We start from the raw sequence: 20,270 nt of genomic DNA on the forward strand, positions 1-20,270 counted from the left end.
TATGAGCTGGAAGTGATGTCCACAGCAGCAAATACTCAGCCTCTGTGTGTGACTGCATCCAAGAGGGAAACGGATGCTTCCTCTGGGAACATACCCACACTGCCACTGTGTCTCTTCAGCTGGTAACTGTCATTGCACCGTGCACCACACCTGTAAAATCAGGTTATGATGGACTCCTGAAATCACCTATTGGGTCCTGGACACTCCTGATGTGACAGACTGATCCTTCTGACCACCCTTTCCTTAAAGGCAGTGAAACACAGGATTATATTGGAATAGATTCTCCCCTTCTTGCCCTTGTGTTTCTTGTGACACATGATGCTGTCAAGAGAACATGGTTCAAAGGCTGCTGAAACCCAAGTGAAAACTTCCATCAGCTTCAGTGGGCTTTGGGTTGGGCCCCAAAGGAGCTGCTTTGATCAGTGAAAAGTACACTGGGCTAATTTAGATACTGTCATGAGAAGGGCTGCTCTTGCTAGTGGGGGATTTTTCTGCTGAGGTTTGCGGGTGAGGACGGAGGCTCTTTGTGTTCCCTTCCACTGCTGAGGGAAGGAGAGGCAGCCTGTCTGCAGGGTGTGAGGCAGCTCAGCCCGAGAGCTGGGGGGGAGGGCATGTCAGTTGGCGGCTCAAACAACATGCAGAGTGACTTAGGCAAACTGGAGCTGAGATGGCATGACTTACTTGGCTTAGAACATCACCTCCACTGCAGTCGGTCTTGGTCGGGGAGAAGACAGAGTAAACATGTGTTTTTTAACAGGTGACCTGTAAGATGAAGGTGAGGAAAGTTAATTGGAATTATCACTGCAGAGTCTTTTGCCAGGGGCTGGTGTTATGCTGAAAAGTGATATTAATAATGTTGGCAGGATGGGACAATTTATTGTTTAATATTAACTACTAAAATTCACCTTCTACTTATTCACTTACATTGAGGTGGGAGAGGTTTGGCTTGCTTAAGTTCTCAAATTGCTGTTTCCTCTAAAATGCTCGTGACTGCCATGGATAGTACTGTGATAAAATCTTTACATCTGGAAAACTCATCTTTTTGCTGGATGCCTCTATTTCTTGGTTGTTCATCTTCAGAAGAGTAAACTGGTATAATGACATCCCATTCAGTGCTGGATAAGGTGTAGTTGGGGTGTGAATGTGAGGGTGTTTAGGTGTGTGCTATGCTTAGGCAAATGAAGGTATTTTAATTTATATATCTACATCATAATGAGCACTTAAACAGTAATTGCGAATGACTTAGCTGAATGTTTAAAGGTAAGAATGGTGGGGGGAAAATACCAAAAAAGCTGTTCAAAATAAACAGTTACTTACTAGAGGTTTAATAACAACATACACTGCAATGTGGGCTCAACTTTAAAAATTAAATTTACGTTGAAATGCTTTCCTTCCTCTATTCAAGCAGATTTGTGTGGTTTTTATCGACTGGTTGCAAACAGTACATTAAAGCATATGCTGTCAAAATTAGGGCACTGTATCCTACAGTGTAGTTCCTTTCTCGATGTTATTTACTTTTTCCATCTATGGAAAACCCAGTGGCAGAAATCCCTACGTATGTTCTCCACCAAGGGTGTTTGTGTGGTATAAAGAATATGGTTCATTAGCAGTGTAGAAATGGTGCAGACTTTGGGCATGGCTTTCAGCTTCCTTGTACGTGCTTCTGGATTTCAGAACATGTTAGAAACTATTAGTTTTTTTTCTATAAGTGGCAAGATTAGGGTGGGGTTTTTGTTTCTTTTAACCAGTTACCTTATTTTTCTTAGGAGTAACAAGCTTGGAACAAGTAATTCACACCATGCAGTTTTTCCAAAAGAATAGGTCCCCTCTTCCAACCCCTCAAGGCATGTAACCACCCACTAGTCTCTTTGCATTAAAACAGCCATATGGAGTAAAAGTTAGTAATACTGTTTCTTCATTGGTTGTTAACAATTGAAAATAGCTGAAGCAAATTTATTACCAGTGCACACATAAGCAGAGGAAATTGTTCTGTAATAGTATTTTTGTGCTTTATACAGTTACTTTCATACCAAACGTGTGCTGAGTCTTTATTTCAGCATTTCTTTTTTTCAAACTGTTACTAGTGCAACTATGGCTAAAGTATGTGGTCTCCTATCTCCATCTGAATTGAAAGTACCCTGGCTAACTTTGCAGAGTGAGCCACTGAGATACTGGAATATAGCAAAATTATTTTGTCCAGTAATTACTGATACATAAGGGGTTGTTTTCACCTCGTGGTGCAGTTTCAAGTAGAGGTTGTGTGACAGCAGGAGGATATAGCCTACTTAAAGCAAATTGATTATTTATTTTGTGACACTGAGCACATATACTGGGTTACAGGGGATTCATTCTGTCTTCTGTTTCCCAGACTTTGTGACCCCGCTGTCACATGTGTTCATCATGAGCTGTGTTGGTATTTACTTGTGATGGAGCCTGTGACTGGGACACCATATGTCTCTACGGAATTCAGAGAGGCATTTTTGGTAGTGTTATTTTGGTGGCAGCTTCTCCTCTCACATACCTTTTTTCCCCCTGATTGAAGAGCACCATGTTGTAGTAGTTCTGCCTTTGTAAGTCAGACTGCACTTAGTTGTTGGTAGGAGACCTTTCAACTTCTCTGTCTCAGTCTTAATTCCTTTCTCTCACTGTCCCCATCACTAAGCTGGGATGTGGCAAACCTGCAGCACTTGCCTCTGGGCTTTTTGGTCATAGGAGGGAAGCCTGTAGATTCCCTCAAGTAATTTTGGATTGTCTCTGTGATCGCGGTGTTGCAAGGGCATAAAAGATGGTAACAGTCAATAAGGACAGCAAAACACAGTTTCAGAAAATATTTTAGCCCAGAGGCAGTTCATTTTGAAAACTGTTTTAATTCATTTGTAGCAATTTGGGGTGAGCTACTTTGCATGGCATGTGTTTTCTGGGCAATGGGCCAACTCAGTAATAAGAGGCTATGAGAAAATAGGCACTAAACATGTGGATACAAGAGTTTTGAAGGAGTGAAACCCTAATAAAGGCCGGTACTGTCTGAGTTACCTCAAGGGGGCTCAGTTCAGTTGCCTTATAGTTTCCAAGAGTACTGACAGTTCTGCTGCCATAAACAAGTACTCTACTGGTGATCAGATTTGAGGTCTACCTAAACTAGTTTCTTCTTTGAGGCCATATTGTCCTTCCTTATCCACTTGAGTCCTCATCCAGCAGCAGAGAGAAAACATACCATGCCATGGCCAATCGGATGAGGAGGCAGGTGTACCTTCTTTTTGGTGGAGAAGCTGGTGTTCACCAAAATGCCCTAGTGTGTGTCCAGAAGGATAAGTGGAATAAGGAGTGGCTGTCCATTTGTAATAGGTAACTGAACACAGTTGTCATTCCTTCTACACCTCCAGTTTGACTGTTGCCTCCCTCAGTCTCCAGGCAACTTTTTTCAACTGGAGAGTGCCCTTCAGCACCCAAAAGGAGAAGAGTGGGACTTCTACCAGAAAGAGGAAGGGGGAGGGGGCAGACAAAGCTCCCTGCTACTCCATTGCTCCTTTTCTGTTTTCATGTATTTCCCCAATTCCTGCAAAACCCAGAGGAATCTATTTCTTAATGCCTGAGAATAAGAAACAGTGAAGCACTGGGATTTCTTAGTTTGCATCCAAAATACCATGTCTTCTAATCATCTCAGAGCAGCAGACTTGAAAGCTCCTTCCAAAGAGATGTCACAAAAGGTCACACGTTTTCCTTTGAATAATGAACAGTGCTTTTAAAGGAGCTTAAGATAAACTTCGGGTCTATGTCCCATATGATCTGTTTACTGCATACAAAGACTGCAGCCCGTAGCTAAGCAGGAGCAGTGATTCTGTCATTAGAGCTTGGATTGAAACTCTGAAAATCTTGTGTGTGCTTCCCTGATGTGCTCTATAGAGCCTGTGCATGTTTTCAGGCAAAGCATTTTATCTTACTTGGCCTCAATTCGTAATCTTAAAAAAAAAAATGGCCACAATAACACAATACAACACAGTTCTTAACTATTTTTGAAAATGATTTCACATATAATCCACAAAAATCAGAGGCAGGGAGCAGGCGATAGCAGAACAGCTGGGAATAGGAGGCATGTTATGGAAGACCAAAGATAGATAACTTTCCTGTTGTATAACTTACATATGTGAACATATTCTGCACTGATCCTGAAGGACAAGTTGTTTGTTTATTACAGAGAGACTCTGAGACGTAAATACATCGTAATAATTGGTATCTTTTCTCTTCTGTTTGTCTGTATTGGGCTATAAACTCTTTGAGGACCAATGCCTTTTCTCAATATGGGCACTGCCTACTTTAAGGGGTCCCACTGTCAGCCACAGCCTGCACGTGTTAAGGCCCTTGGCTCTTAGGTATAAACTAGAAATAAGTAGAATCAGATCCCATAAGGTTGTTGGTGCTTGCTCTGATGACTAATACCATAGAATCACAGAATCATTTGGGTTGGAAGGGACCTTAAGCTTTCATCTAGTTCCACTAGACCAGGTTGCTCAGAGCTCCATTCAGCCTGGCTTTGAACACTTCTAGGGATGGAGCATTCACAACTTCTCTGAACAACCTGTTCCAGTGCCTTACCACCCTCACAGTAAAGAATTTTTCCCTGATGTCCAATCTAAACCTACTCTCTGTCAGTGTGAAGCCATTCCCCCTTGTCCTGTCACTCCATCTTGTTGTAAATAGTCCCTTTTCATCCTTCTTGTAGGCACTGCTCAGGTACTGGAAGGCCTCAATTAAGTCATCTTGAAGCCTTCTCTTTTCCAAGCTGAACAATCCCAATTCTTTCAGCCTTTCCTCATTGGAGTGGTGCTCCATCCCTCTAATCAGCTTGGTGTCCCTCCTCTAGACTGACTCCAACAGTTTAGAGCTGACAGAACTGTGGGATACAGAATTTAAAGGCAGTCTACTGAGAAATTGAAGTCTTTCAGACCCTGTGGTTGAAAGGAAAATATTTTTCACAGAGTTCAGGCCCCTTAGTCCCCTGGTCTTGAGATAGAAAAAGACAACTAGAAACGCTGGAGCTGGTTTGGCTCCTTGAGCTGCATTGCAGGGCTGACTCTGTAAGTGACACGGGGCTCTGCCTGAGCTCAGGGTGCACAGGGCTGTGTGAACTGACTCCAGCCGTGGTTCTGTGCTCCCAACCAAGGGAACCCGTGGCTATGGTACCTGGCAGCACTGAGAGGTGTCTGGCTAATTTGTTGCTGGAATCTGGTGGTACCTTTCACGTGTATGGGAAGAGCCTCCTCTTTCAGCTCTGGGTGCATATGCAGGGCTTCCTACCTCTGCACAACAGCCAAGGAACTTTGCTGTTCCTCTTGGCTGAGGAGGTTTTGATATATTACTCACCTTGCTTAGGCTTTTCTAGTACAGAAGTTTGCCCTCAGCAGAGCTCATTGCCTGACAGGCATTCACGCAGGAGCAATCCCTGAACTTGGGACTGAGGGTCTGCAAGTGTTGTCACTTCCTCCTGTGTGTGAATTAAGGGGCACAACATGATTCTGGAGCTGAAAGTAAGACCTTTACTTCTGGTATCGTGTTATATCCCTAAGCAGTATAGATCATCATCTTCTTTTAAGGAGATCTGGTATGTCTTTACATTTATGGAAATAATTTTTGAGCTATAGGGTGGGTTTTTAAATTGTAATAGTCTCAAAACAGAAAGTATAAATTTTGTTAGCAAACGCATCAGTGCAGAAATTGAGGTTCTCCTTACTGTGTTTTTTATTGCTGTATGCAAGTGTCTTTAAACTGCTTTCTCTTGCTGCGTAATGTCTCCAGATCTTGGAATCCATATTCAAATGTGTGAATTGAAAGTGGATTGAGAATGTAAAGAAAAGTATCTGCCAGGTGGGCAGAAGTGCCCTGTATAACTGAGTTTTCTTGAAGGCTTCCCATACTGTGTGTGTCTCATTTGGCATGAGGTCTTGTTGTGCTAAAGTACCCCAAATCCTTTGTTACGGTCAAATGGGTCAGGAACCTTTGGTTTTCAGTCACTTTCTTTAATTTTATTAAGGTATTTCTGTAGCAAAGCATAGTGTCTTAAGTGTTTTTGTGCTTCTGAGTAATGAGCTTCTGCTTTGAAAGCTTCCCAAGTTTTACACTCTAGTTCTAAAAAAGAGGCAAGTTTGCTATGTAACTTAGGGAATAAAGGATTTGTTTTAAAATTGTTCCGACAGGTGTTTGGTGTTAATGCTTTGCTATGATCTATAAAGCCTGTAATCCTAAGGTCAAAACACTATTTTTGACTCATTCTGTCTTCATAAAAGTGTTGCCATCAGTGTTGTCTCTTTTTAGAGAAAGCATGGCACTGTGACTAACCAGTGCAGCCTGGTGCTTACGTAGTTTCCAGCAAGTGAAGTACAGCTTTCAGCCTGTAAATAATTTCCTGAGATTGATCAGCTTAGGGTAAAGCATTTTTATTTTAATGCATTTTGATACAATCAGAAGCATGTGGTACTGAGAGAGAATAATAATTTTCTTTACAGGGATTTAGTTTCAAGAAGGTAGAAATCTGTATTTGCCCAGCTTTTCTGATTGTTTTACCACTTGGTAAGTGTTTGCAGATGCACCATGCAGTTCATTTTGAGGGAGGAAATAAGGCATCTTAATGCTTTCTACTGTGTTATGCCATGGTTTCTCATCTCCTTAGCACTGCCTGCTTGCTTAATCATAAGCCAATTAAAGTGTAATAATGGAACACACTTTTGAACTGCTCATAAATAAATGGAATTATCAGAGAGAGGGTAATAGAAAATTGAGAGGAGGAACTGCGAGCATTTTGGCCAGCAGTATAATCTGTGCCTCCTGCAGTGCTGGCTATTAATGTTCATGGTTGAGTTTGTCTCATTGTGTATCATTTTGTCCAGTCTCCGAAACCAGGATTTTCAGAGGAGAAAAGGGGATATTACCATAGGGATTTGAGAGCACACCAGGACCCTTTGAACTTCCTCTGGTTTCTATTTCACTGCTTCATCTTGCACTAGTCTCATGTCACAGTGTTATCAACTCTTAATTAGTCTGGTGTTGGGAACTGCCAGTATCCAACAGGATGTGAGGCAGGCCTTGCTGAATCCCCGTGGCACAGACACCTGCCTGCCTTGGGATGGCTGCGGGCAAAGGCTGTGGAGAGGTGCAGGGCTTCACCCTGGAAGTGGCGAAGCCTCAACAGGTCAGTGCTCACCAGCCCATCTGAAACCTACTGCTGGAACCAAGGCCTTTCAAATTAACTGGATGTTGCCTGTTGCTCAAAACCTCCATGATGTGCCAAAAGTTGCCTTTGAATTTGTAGATTCCTGGTCTAAAAGCCAAGTGCCCTGTGAGGTTGGTGGCGAGAGGGTGGGCAGTGACAGGCAATGGTAATTCCTGCCTCATCTGGTGTGTGTTACCCACAGTGTCCAGGAAGAGCAGATTTCAGCACCCAAAATCAGCCACCTGAGCTTTGTGAAGCATTGGAAGTTGACACATCCTCTGCAGCTACAGGCAGCTGCTGTCACAGGCTCAGCTGAATGGAGCAGATGGCTGTAAAAGAGGAGGCAGGACTCATTTCTGTAGGATTTCTAGACCCTCAAGCTGCTGCAGGAACCTCAACACAGCTTCTGGCTCATAACAGAAGTGGTTATAAGTTTGCATTATTTTTTAAGTATGGGGAAAGAAAAAAAGTTACAAACAACAGTTCCTTCTGAACCCACAATGTAGTAGTCTCCCACTCCGGGCAGCTTTTAGTTATTTTAAACTTTGTGAAAGATATAGGGTATTTTATTAAAGTAAACAAAGTTATCTGAAATGAGTACTCTAAAAGGAAAACACTCCTGTTTTTACTAAAACCCTAAACTTTAATAAGGACACACAAGTGTGTATTCTTTATGGGCACACTGGCCTCAGCTTGACCTCAGCTAGCCATCTGGATCCCTATTTCTTAATAACATACAGTCTGCTGAATTTGACTTTTATGACTTATTGCTTAAGCTATTAAATACAGAACATTTGGTTTCACAGGAACTACATCATTTTCAAATAAACAAGTGGTTGGAATATATACATTATGGGGGAGAGTCCTCACAGCAAACTCCTCTCCCAAATGAAAGCAGGGTCAGTTTATTCTGTTTTATCTCTGGGGAAAGTAACAAAGGTCTTGTTTCCCAGAGTTAGGTTTGGGGTTGATACTGAAGTAGGAAGTTGGTCTTAATGGAGTTTTCTACTCAAACACTTTTTTTTAAACAGAAAAGAATCTATTCATAAGATGAAAACTGTTTTTCTGAGAAAGGAATGGTTTCAAAAACTTCCTATTCCTGAAAAATTCCTCCCCCTTTTTCCGATTTTAAAATGCCTTTTTTAGGCATCTTGAAAATGGAAGAAAACATTAATTCAGTTTGGAATAGCTCAAATTCCTGAAGGAAAACTAAAAAAAAAAAAACCAGAAAACAAGTAAAACACAGTTGAAACATTTCATTTGACCTAGTCTGAAATATGCAAAAAGGTTTGGTTTTATTTTTTTTTAATATCCTGAGCTTGGATTGAGAAAACATTTCAGGAACTGTGTGGGACCTGACAAGGCGATCTCTGCCAGCTCTGGACATTGGTGATCAGTGCAGCACCGTGCCAAGCAGCTCTGATCTTCCCAGGGAATTCCCACCTGGTTCAGTGCGGCACAGTAAGAAAACACTAACTCGGGTTTCAAAAGCAGCATGACTGCCCTGCCTGGCCCCTCAGCCCAGCTGAAAACATTCCTGTTTCAGAAGGCCAAACAAGGCACTGAGTCAGCCTGGGATTCTGCTGCTGCTGGAGCTCAGAGAGTCCCCATAGTGTGAGGGGACCACTCCAATAGCTGACCATGTACCCAACATGTTGACAAGGCCAGTCCATGGTTTTTCAGAAGCAAAAGAATCATCAAATTAATAAAAAATGAGAGGAGGAAAAAAACCTAACAGTCAGGTGGGCAGCAGCAAGACTTGTGTCATGAGCTTTATTTATGGCCACATTGTTTTGTTCCAGCCCTGCTGCCTGCATCCTCTGGGAAAGAGCCCTGAAAATAAAGTAGGATTTCTTACTAGAGGAGAGAGGCAGACTGGGTTGATGACAGGATGCACTTGCGAGTGCCCATGAACCCCAAGCACAGCTGGGAAGGGCGGTGGCTGCTCCAGGCTGTGAGGCTAGTCCTGTGTGCCTGCAGGATCTGCAGGTGGCAGATCTGCTGGGGAGCACCGTGCCTGCCTGAGGTCATGGGGAATTGCAGGAAGCTCTGTGGGAATTCATCCTCCAGAGCCTGTGCAGGGTACGTGAGCTAGGCAAAGGGTGTTCATGGGACCCCAGGGGAACAGAGGAGTGAAAGGTTTCTGCTGTGAATTGAGATCCAGACTCCTTCCAAATTGTATAAATGGAAGGTGACAGAGTTTGCTGAGTATAATGGTCTAAACTTTGTGACTTCAGATTTTTGCACATTTGAACGTAGCCTTGACAGCCTCTCAAGAAACACCCACAGCCTGTTTTGGAGCCTCTACCCCAGCTTGAAATTCTGTTTTATGGCATCCCTCTGCCCAATACCAGCACTTTATTTACAGATTTGTTACCTGCATAAAGCAAGATAGCTTTGCCTGAATTCTTATCAGCAGAACCCACCTGTACTCTGCTGCAAACAGACAAGGGATTTCATGTAACTAGGGCAGCAGGAGAAGAGGTTTTGCCAGTATTTTCCTTGTTTCTTTGTTAGATACAAAAGTAAGAGCTTGGGGTTTTGGTGTGGTGTTTGTTTGTTTGTTTGTTTTAGGGAATCCAGGGACTGAGGACTGAGGCTCTTAGGAACTGGAGAGCTATCGTACTTCAGTCTATTTGGACAATTTTCCTACTGTCACACCTCTGGGGACCACATGACTGTGGCACTTGTGGGACTCATGTCCCATAAGCATCACTCATCTTTTAATGAAATTGGTATTTCTTACCAAATGCCTGATGGTAGAAAAATGTTGCTTGAGTTTGCTGCTCTTAAGAGTTTAACAAGGATGAGGGAGGAAACATGTGGACAGTGGAATGAAGGGAAAACACTGAATGCTGTTTGTGGGTGTGTTGGTGCTAACCATCCTGTGGTCTGGGCCTGCTTATGTGACTGCTGGCGAGTCCTGTTTCACAGTGGCAACGTCTCTTCCTGGCTGTTTCTGGTATCGTATTCTCTCTGGCGTGGAGCATTGCTCATTTACATGAGTCATCAGCAGGTTATTAGTTTTTCCACAAAGCAGGATGCATACTAAGAGGAATTTAATGGGAGGTGTAGTTCCTTCAGCAGTCCCCAGCCTGGGAGAGCCGCTCAGCTTTTATGAGCGTTGACTTTGGTCGAGCAGAAAGTCAAACGATACTGTATGTTGGATTTAGCTAGGATGTGCTGGGAATGGTGGTGGGTATTTGTAGGGACTCCAGAGGTGCAGACCTTCAGGCAGATGATGTCTGGAAAATCCTCAGCAAAGCAAGCAAAAAGCTTCCCGTTTTCAACCACCAAAAGACTTTGCTTTACTTAATTCCCCTTCACCCTGTGACAGGTAACTTGTGCATTCCAGATTGCTAATGGAGATAAGCAGTTTAGAGGTGATTTAAGAGATAAAAGGTTTAAAGCCTCTGGGAGCTTTTGCTCTGCAGTTTTGTTGTGCAGAGGAAGTGCATACAGGAATGTGTGTGAAATGTTTGTCAGTGTGATCCTGAGCAAAGTGATGCGGTTCATTCCAAAATAGTGCCAGTAAAACTTCCATAATGTGTCATGGGATGTGGTCAGCACTGCCACACCACTGGTTGGCTGGGATGCTCTAAACTGGGCAGAAGGAAGAAGCAGAAATCCAAAGTATGGTACTAAAATTTCTTTTAAAAGACTGGGAACACGAGCTAACCTGAACTGCATCGCCTGTCATGTTTGCTCCCAGGTGGAGGTCTTTAAGCAGTGTTTTTATGCAATTTATATTTGTCTTGGATGTCTCTGGTGGCGCATGTGCCACAACATTGGAGCTGTGCCTTCAAGGATGAGTTCTAGCCAATGTCTTCTGTGTCCCCTCCCTATTTAGTAAGGTGCTTTGGGCCTTACATACATCCATACCAGTGTAAAACCGTAGCTTTAGCTCAGTTTCCGTGGGTACCACACAGCTTGCACAGCCTGCTCTCCACTCCTCAGAGTTAACTTCAGAGCACTTAAAATTAGAGATAATATATAGTTGGCTGTGGACTCGCCATAGGCTAACGTGGCTTTCCCAGAGCAGCCCTGCATCCTGAACTGTTGCTTTTCTCCTGGCATCAGGTAGTTTGTTTTAACAGGCACACTGGGAAAAGGCTGCACTTGGTTACTGCAGGATTCTAGAGTTGCACACCGTTGTTACACCAGGGGCGATGCTGGGAATATGTGTTCAACCTTGTCATTAGAGGCAGCAGCTGAGAGACCTTGGTTTTGTCCCTGTCTTAGGCAGTAACTTGCTCTGTTACCCACAGTCTATAAGCCTGTTAAAGGGGATTTAATTACTTTTTCATCAGAATCATCTTGTGAAGTTTTATTGACACCCTTAAATTGTACAATATACATTGACAAGAAAAGTAAACCCATCCTGAGCCAGAAAAAAGTGATATATCCTCTGATATACCAGGTTGACTCCTAGGTATTTGTGGTACTGAGAAAATTTTCTGTCTGCCTGATATATCACAGGAAAATCTTCAGGATGAACAGAACTGGTACATCAGAAAAGGATCCTCAAACAATAGGATGGAGCCAAGCCAGTGCAGCATCTTCTGCTTTCTAACCCCATCTCGTATGTCCTTAATTTCTTAGTGGCAGGAGGCCCCCTCCTACTCCCTCAGTAATGGTGAAATGTGCTGTCCTTTGGAAGGTGGTTGTTGCACCTGCCTGGTCTGTTCTCCTCCATCCCACTCATGGGCTAGACCTGTGTTACAGTCCTGGATACTGTAGGGAAAGGAAACCCACCTTTCCCTTTGGACAAGAGAGCCTAGAAGCTGGAGCAGCAGTGAGCTCAGCATGGAGCAGCCTGCTGTTGCTTTCCCTCTGGAGCAAATGTCCTACCGTTCCAGCAGGACAGGGCTCAGGAGCAGCTGAGAAAATGCCCTCGCTGCTGCTGGGCTGGAGTGTGTCCCTGGAGTGGCAGTGCAGGCAGCATAGACCTGAGGCCAGTCTGTGTTGTGTGCTCACTCCAGGCTCGTCCAGATGCTCAGCTTCCCTAAATCCATGCTTAGCAAAGCTGAAGTGGCTCTGGCCAGCTGTCAGTCCCATTGTGACGCTTTGTCCTGACACTTTGTCTCAGCCCCTCAGGCCCTCTGCTTTCCTCCTCTTCTCCCTCCCCTTTTCCTCCCTCTGAATTACTGTGATGACTGAGGGAAAGGCTCCTATACTTGTTGATTTGCAACAGCTTGGCTGTCAAGGCTTTTGTAAGGAGATGAAAGGCAGTGGCTGATTTTCTCTGTTGATGGTGTCTGTCACTCATGACTGGGACAGAAAGCCCTCTGCAAACTTGGCACATCCTGGCTTTATCCACTGCAAGAGCTCTGCCTGGGAACAGTCTGATTTCAATGCACACTCTTAGATTTGCATCCATGAGCTTGCTTAAGGCTGGGGCTTGATTTAGAAAGTGCTGTGAGTCCAAAGACAGATTAAATGCAGTGTTTAATAAGATGCATGCAGTACAGTACCTTTATTGTGAAGTAGGTTATTTTCTTTTTGCTGTTCACGTAAAAAATTTTAACCAAAAAAAGAAAAAAAAATCACAATAACTTCCTAAAACTTATTAGTAGTGTTTATCAATGCCTTGGCCCCAAGAGGCACGGGGAATGTAGAGCAATGTCCCTAATGGAAAAGTCTCCATCTTTCTATGGGACCTCTTGTGTGTGGTGCTGGACCAAAGTGTGGGAAACATGTCTTCTGGTGTGTGATACTGAGGTGAGGATGGTGTGTCCCTGATAGGTGGAAGATTTCTCAGTCCCAGATCTAAATAAATATATTCTTTTGGATACCAACTTGCAGGGTTGTTGGTTTCTGTTTCACTAAATGACTCTATCAGACAGTCCCTGTCCAGAAAGGAATCTTTTAGTAAGCATTTCTTCTCCAGCATGTGAAGATATAGCTTGTGTCCATACAACTGTTTAATAGGTGTCTGAAATAGATGAGGCCTCCTAAAACAAATGTAAAAACTGTGTTATATTGCTATGCCAGCATCTCCATTAGGAGTGAGAGTCTTATGATGGCCTTTCTCCTGGAGGTCAGATGCTTCTGTGGAGAGAGCCAGCCAGAGCTGCGGCCGAAGGGGGTGACAAGAGGAACTCAGTGACTGCTTTGCTGATGAACTGGGCCAGCAATTCATTTTGCAAGTCTTTTAAGCTATCATAAGAATTTACAGGAACTCATTATACAATAAATTGTAGATATAAAATAGCAGGTGGTACACCTTACAAGCAGTATGCATTAAAATTCATCTTGACAAGACCAGGAAAACAGCCCCCAGACCTGTCTTCAGTGAGCAACTACAAAGGAACTAAGTTGTGGTTAGGAGAAGTGGCGTGTTAATGACAGGTCTATGCCAGTAAACACGACAAAATGCCTCAAATGCCTTTAGCAGGAATTGTCATCAGAACAGTTTCTTTCCCTGCTAGTTATAAAATCAGGTAAGCTATTAGAGACACCACTTGTAAAACCCAGACACCTTATATTTTCATCAAATGTAGCAATTGTCTCTGTCTCTGAGGTTCCTGAAACAAAACCCCCTTGGGGTCCTAGCTGGGCTTCTGTATGCAAGCTGTGAAAATATTGACATACTCATTTTATCCTTTGCTGTCCTTGTCCTTCTCTGTTTCCTTTCTTTAATCCTTCCGTACTGGCAGCCACTAATGCACTACTTCTGCGCCAAGAGGATGAGGAAACTGTTTCCTCTCAAGCCAAGTGTGCTGACACTGCTAACCTTGATTTCCATAAGTGATTGAACAGTGTCTCCTGTCTGCTGCATATTTCAGGCTCCAGTTACCCAAGATTCTTGGATGCTGAGAGGGCTTTTCATCTTCCCCATCTCCTCCTCACAGTCAGAACCAAGCCAGGCTTTGCCTCCTCTACCTTCATGGCTGTGAGCTGCTCAGACTGGCAGTAGCAACCTCAAGATGCTTTTCCCCATGAATCGATTTCTCTCAACTTGAAGAGTTTTAAAAATTTCTTTTCACCTACTGAAAAATTTGATGTGAATGTTTGATTCCCAAGTTGAGGCAACATCTGCTGCAGTCCTTTCTGAATTTCAGGGCCACATCTGCAGCCAGGGTAAGCTGCTGACTTGTGCTGATGGTCAGCAATTTCCAGCAGCCATAAGCTGGCCTCTCAATGGCCTCCTTTAGTTGCAGTGCTTTAAAGACATTCGCTGTCGGCATCAACACCAGCTGAAATTCAGATATATTTGACCTTCATTCCGTAGCACTTTGGAAACTGAAAAATAATAAACGTGTAGTGAATTCTGCCCTCCAGATACCAGATTATTTTTCTTTGCATGCCTTTGAAAAATGTTTATCTTATTTTAAGCCTCTGCTGCCAGGGGAAGGCATGGGGCACATGGAAAGTAGGAGGGAGCGTGAAAGGAAGAATGTAGAAAGGTTTGGTGCTGATGGATCGGATCCATTTGCAGCATTGTTGGGCAAAGCACTAAATGCTTAAAAGTAATTTGTGGCAGTTTAGGCTTTTATCATCGCATGCACGTTCTCTGGGGGTATATGTGGCAGAAGACAAGCTCCCAGAGTGAAGAGTTTATAATCCTAAATATGCGTTTCTGCAGGCAGCTCGGTGAAGCTGATAGATCTCTGCAAGGCACAGTCAGGGCCTCTGGTGGATGGGCTGACCCCTCAGGATAATAGCTCCTCTCTGAGGGGAACAAGTGGAGTTGCTTAGGAAAAGTATGCAGTTAGTCCTTACGATTTTCATGGTAGATAACTGTGCAGAACAGGTGTGTTGTTGGGTAGGTCATACAGGAATCTTTGAACACGCCCCGTGAAAGAAAGGGAAGCAGTTCCTTTAAAAGACATTTTTAAAATTGAATACAATGTATGAACCTACCAATCCAGTTGGTTTTGAATGTTTGATAAGAGGATAAGCAGGAGTAGGTGCACATTAGCAAAGAATAGTTACAAATAGCTTGTGCATGAAAGAGACCCTCAGCCCTCCGCCATTGGGGTGTGTGTGTATGCACATTGTGTTTTTTCTATCAGTTTTTATGGATAGATGTCAAAGTGTTCGCCAAAAAAAAAGGAAATGCAATCCCTAACATACATAGCAGAGGAAGTAGGATGCAGTTGCTGACATGCTTGATCCACAGGCAAATGGCAGAGCCAAAATAAACAGGTTTCCTTGACCATTTGGTGCCAAGTCACAGTGCATCCAGCCTAGGGCTGTCCAGACTGTTAGTCTTCCTTAACAGAGAATCCGTACACTGTGCTTCAGTGAAAGGAAATGTGTGCTAAATGCACCTACCAGCCTGTATTTGTGAACAAGACTGAGTTTTCTTCATTGTGATAAGCTTGCATATCCTGACATAGGTTTCCACATCCAAGATTAAAGGGTCTATTAATGATAGGTTTCCATTAGGAGTGACAAAACAACTCGTTTGTTTTGTGCCCTGTCCTTTGTGAAAGGTGGTGCTTAGAGCAGCCAAGGCACAATCTCCTGCTGTCCTGGCTCCAGGGCATCAATAAACCAGCATGTCCTTTCACTGGAGCACAGAGCCCTTCTAAAGACACTGCCGGTTTCAGTAAATTCCTTATTGGGATGGGTTCTCCAGGGGTTTCTGTCTCAAGCAAGAGGGTTTGGGAGAAAAACAAACAAAAAGAAACCCTTTCTAAGAGACTCCGCCCGGTGATTATTAGAAGATGCTTGCAGGAAGTGGAAAACCCCATTGCTATATGCAGTGCCAGGTTCTGACCAGGCACTTAAATGTTAACTTCTTGCTTTTTGGATAACTGCCCTGAATGGAGCTGTGGGTGCCTCTGTGTGGGCAGGTGTCTTCTGTTTCCTAGGGGAAGAACCTTTGAAACAAATCATTTTCTTCTCGGTCAGCAAGAGGTGAAAATGCTGATTACAGCCTGTCTCCAGGAAAGTCCTGGGGCAGTATAAAACTGCTGCCCACTTCTGGCATCTGTATTTTGATTGTCTGGTATTTTTGGTATTCTGCTGCTGGTTAATATCACATTTATTGCAGCTGACCTTTAGCAGAGAAGTGATTGAGATTTCAGTTCAGGCTAGTAGAACACATGCTCAGTGGTGGCAGAATAGACAATGAAAGTGCAAAGCACAGTCTGATTTTGGTAAAAATGCCATCTGACCATCTGGAATAGGTGTTGCAGGCGTGTCCACCCTTCTGTTAATGTCCCTGTTGAATGCCTCTGTTCCCTTTGTTTGCCCCTCCCAAGAGGAGTGCTTCTACCTCCTCTGGTTGTGGCTGCCTGGCGTTGTACTGCACCAGTGACACATCGGAGGGTTGTTGGGACACCGCGTGCCCAGCACTCGGCTCTCAGGAACATCGATCTTTCTGCTGAGCCAGAGAAAATTTAATTAGCTTATTTTAACATTCCTCTTCGTCCTGCGGGTGGATAGAATTGATGCTGGCTGGAGCCTCGTTTCCACATAGCTCATTTACTGTAACTAATTATTGCTTGTAATTGAATGGTATACTCTACTGACAGCCTCTGCACTAAGGTGGAGCAGTCACTTTTCATTTATTTGCTGTCAGAACCATCTGAAACCTTCCCCCTCAGGGCAGCAAAATCTTTCAGTTCTTGCTGGATGTTAACTGGACAAACTGGTGGAAAGCTATAGTTAGCACAGCCTCATGCCAGTGTCATGCTGGAGGCAAGTAGACTAATTCAGAGTGAGTCCAGGAAAAAGGAAAAGCCTGAACAGCTCTTTGGCTTAAGGTTAGTCCCCTTTGTGTGTATACATTATGATTCTCTCTATTTGCATACTTGCATCCTACTTTTTATCATTAATACTGTCCTTCTTTTTAACTTGGTTCAGTCATGTATTTCTCACTCCTCTAGTTCCTGGGAATGCCCAGCCTGTTCTTGCTGAAGCTTTAAAACAACCAACTCCCAAAAGAAAGTATTAGCTTGAGTCAGATATCATTTATTGGGATTTAATTCTGAACAATTAAAATCATCAAAATTACAAGTGTCTTGGACCTGAGAAGCTGCAGCCTTAAATATAGGTGATAGCTGTCCCCGTAATAGCTGGGGGGTACTCAAGGACATACGTGGCAAGGAGGCCCCTTTCTCCTTGAAAGTGTCTCCCCTTCAGTGTCTGTCTGCTGCTTGCATCTGTAATGTTTTCCCCAGTGTGCTCTGACCAAAAACTTAGCATAAGGAGAGAGGATGTATAACAGGGCATGCAGAGGCTATTTCAGCAAGCTAACTACATTTAGTGCCCAGGCATTTCTCTGTGATTAAAAAGGGTTACAAACATCTGTGGTAACCTTTGCTATTTTTCCCAGGTAAAGTGGAGAGAACTTAAGACCCTGTACTACAAATTAGGCAAGAAAAACAGTTTTAAGAAGAAATTGGAGTAGTTCCCTGCCTTTGTATCTTCAGCTGCTTTGAAGTGTTATACTGGGAAGCCTGGGGGGGAGTGGTTCTTACTCTTCTTCCATTACTTTCTGTGCATCTTTGCAACCCCTTTCCTGGTTCTTTCTTGGGATTCCCCTGCAGTAGAGACTGTGCATGTAGCAGCCCTGACAGATCTCCTAGTGGAGGGAGTCTGGCTGGAATTGTGCTGTGCTCCATTTGCCTGCTCTGATGGATAGGTTTTTAGAGCCATTGCCAGCTTTTTTTAGGGCAGGCCTAGGGATTAAGCAGCTCCTTGGTGGTCCCAAAGCAGGCGGAACATAACAGAGGATCTGAATGAATGTGTCTCAAGTGAGCCTTGGGAAATAAAGCTGAGAGGAAAAGGCTTGGAAAAGTGTACATGTAAGATGTAAGGGCATCTTATAGTGTTTTTAGTGTTGAATTTATGCTAAATTCACTGCATAAAGACTAAATAGAGTGTGTATTTTTCTATTTCTTCATAGGAACAGAGAGTTTCTATTGTTTAACAACCAGACACAACATCCTACCATCTGCTTAAACAGGTATGACCTTTTAACTTGTTGGCGTAGTTTCCCAAGGAGGCTGCTTCAACAGATGGAGGAGGCTTGAGAAAATTCCTCTAGCTCCTGGAATACTTCATTTTTCTTGGGTTAGTTTCTGCTTTTGTAAAATGCCTTGGGTTATACTTTAAAAGCCTCCTGTGTCTGATGGGAGTCACTGTACCCATTGTCCAAGCAGCTGTCTTGCTTTTGGCTAAGCAAGAACCTGCTTACAGCCCTGGGTGGAAAGGGCCTAAGCTGTGTGAGTCTATAAGATGGTGTTGATACAAAGGCAGAGCATCTGAGAGAGATGACGGTGCTGCTGCACACTGCTGCACACTGCTCTGGTTTGTCTCCTGCCACTGCACTGAGTCGTACCACAGAAAATATGAGAGTGGTGTGGCAGAGTAATCACAAGCATAAAGTTGCCACATCTCCAGAATTGAAAATCATTGGGTTAGATCAAAAAAATGCACTTTTTCTCCTTTTTGGGCAAGAGAAAACATTCAGGAGGCTCCTATCTCAGAAGACTGTGTTAGAGAGAACATGTCCTGCCTCTGTAATGTAGATAAGCAGATACTGGTTTTGTCAGCATTTCTGTATGTAAATGTATTCATTTCAGTTTGATTTACAAGAGAACGTAGTTTCTGCTCTCACAAGCATGAGTTTGAAACGCCAAAGACAGACTTCAGCAAATGGGAATGGAGTTTGACTGAAAATCTACATGCGAAGTGTAAGGGAGAAATGTGGTGTGAGCCTGAGCTTCTGCTGGTGTAACTTCACTTAGGCAGGGCAGGGGGAAATATTTCCACTCTTCTGGGGTGGTGTGTTTGCTCTGGCCTTGCAACACAAGCAAAACAAGAGGGTTTCAGTGAGCACAGGAGTTGCCTGCAGAAGTTTGTGTAAGGGATAACAGCATTGTGGTCCCCTCCCCAGGATCTCAGCTCAACAAGCTGGAAGAGGCTCAGACTCTGCATTGTTTAAAGAGTAGCATGAACAAATACACATGCATAAGAATTTTATTCAGCTGATATAAATTACCACCTTTGTGTTGTCACTAATAAAAAGGAAGGTGCTGGATTATGCCAGTTTAGGACACATTTCTTCTGTGAGGTTAAACTTACGCTGTGAGCAAAATCAATCTCCCCTATTCTCCTCAAGTAGTCTGTGCCATACTTCTGAGGCTGCCAGGATACTTAATGATGAAAAAATATAAGGGTCAAGCACAGGTGTAAAGGAAGGGAAGCTGATACTACAGGATGAAGAAAGGTAGTAGTATATGCTCTGGCATCTGTGTGGACATGCACATATGCATTTTTGTGTGTATGTATTGAGTACAAGGCTGGTTTTGGACTTCTTGAGCTTTTATAAGCCTATAAATGTATGAATTTCCTGACCAGCCCCTAGTTTACTTCTGCGTGAAATCTCTCCTGGTTGTATGAATTTGAAGGAAATGAAAACTGAAGGTCAAATTTGGCTCTCTAGGTTTGTAGGCTGTAAAAAGCAGGCACACAACTACCAGACAGTTTACTTTTCATCCGTGAACTTTTCTCTCTCACAAGCTGTGACAGCACAGCCCTGCCATGTGGAGGAACATAAAGGTTGTGTCTGCCAGCCTCTCCTGTCCCTGAGACACCTGCCGCTGGCAGGAGGTTTAAGATGCCTCTCATTGTTTCCCAAAATTTCAGTGCTACTCCTTCTCTTGGAAGCCAAGCAGTTTGGGAAGGACCCCTTCTCCTCCTGGGCTGTGAACTGCGGGAGGGCTCGAGCCACCATGGCCCTGGCATTGGCTCCCTGGGGGCACATAAAACACCCAGCGTGCCTGTAGGCTGGCTCCCTGCCAGCATCTGTCAGGGAGCAGGGCACCATAAGGCTGCTTACAGTGATCCTACAAGCTTCAGGAATTTTCCCATGGCCCCGGAATACCCTTGCAGCAGCGTGCGAGTACTAAATGAAGGATTAAATTAGCTTGTAAGGCTTAAAGTAACAGGCAGTTTTATTGCATTCGCTGTCTTGCTATTGATAATATTCCACTGTTGATAAAGTAAATTCTCAGATGTCTGCTGTGCAAGGCTTAAATTGTCTCTGCAGGTCCCACAGGCCTAAATTACTGCTCTTGAAATAAAGAATGTGTCCATGGAGTGC

The 20,270-nt window shown here is 43.7% G+C and overlaps 1 protein-coding gene across 50 annotated transcripts in view; it reads left to right on the forward strand.

The window, feature by feature from the left end:
• The window catches only part of MAP2 (microtubule associated protein 2), a 222,541-nt gene that overhangs the window by 101,301 nt on the left and 100,970 nt on the right, over positions 1-20,270 (forward strand). For 45 of the 50 annotated variants that reach the window (XM_032694080.1, XM_032694109.1, XM_032694079.1 and 42 more), the window contains one exon: positions 18,069-18,128. The exons of the other annotated variants lie outside the window; for them this stretch is intronic. The gene's annotated coding sequence lies outside the window, so the exon portion shown is untranslated. The remainder of the gene's footprint in view (positions 1-18,068; positions 18,129-20,270) is intronic. 50 annotated transcript variants of the gene reach the window in all.

This window comes from Chiroxiphia lanceolata, chromosome 7, assembly GCF_009829145.1.
Source record: "Chiroxiphia lanceolata isolate bChiLan1 chromosome 7, bChiLan1.pri, whole genome shotgun sequence".
In the NCBI taxonomy this organism is placed as follows: Eukaryota; Metazoa; Chordata; class Aves; order Passeriformes; family Pipridae; genus Chiroxiphia; species Chiroxiphia lanceolata.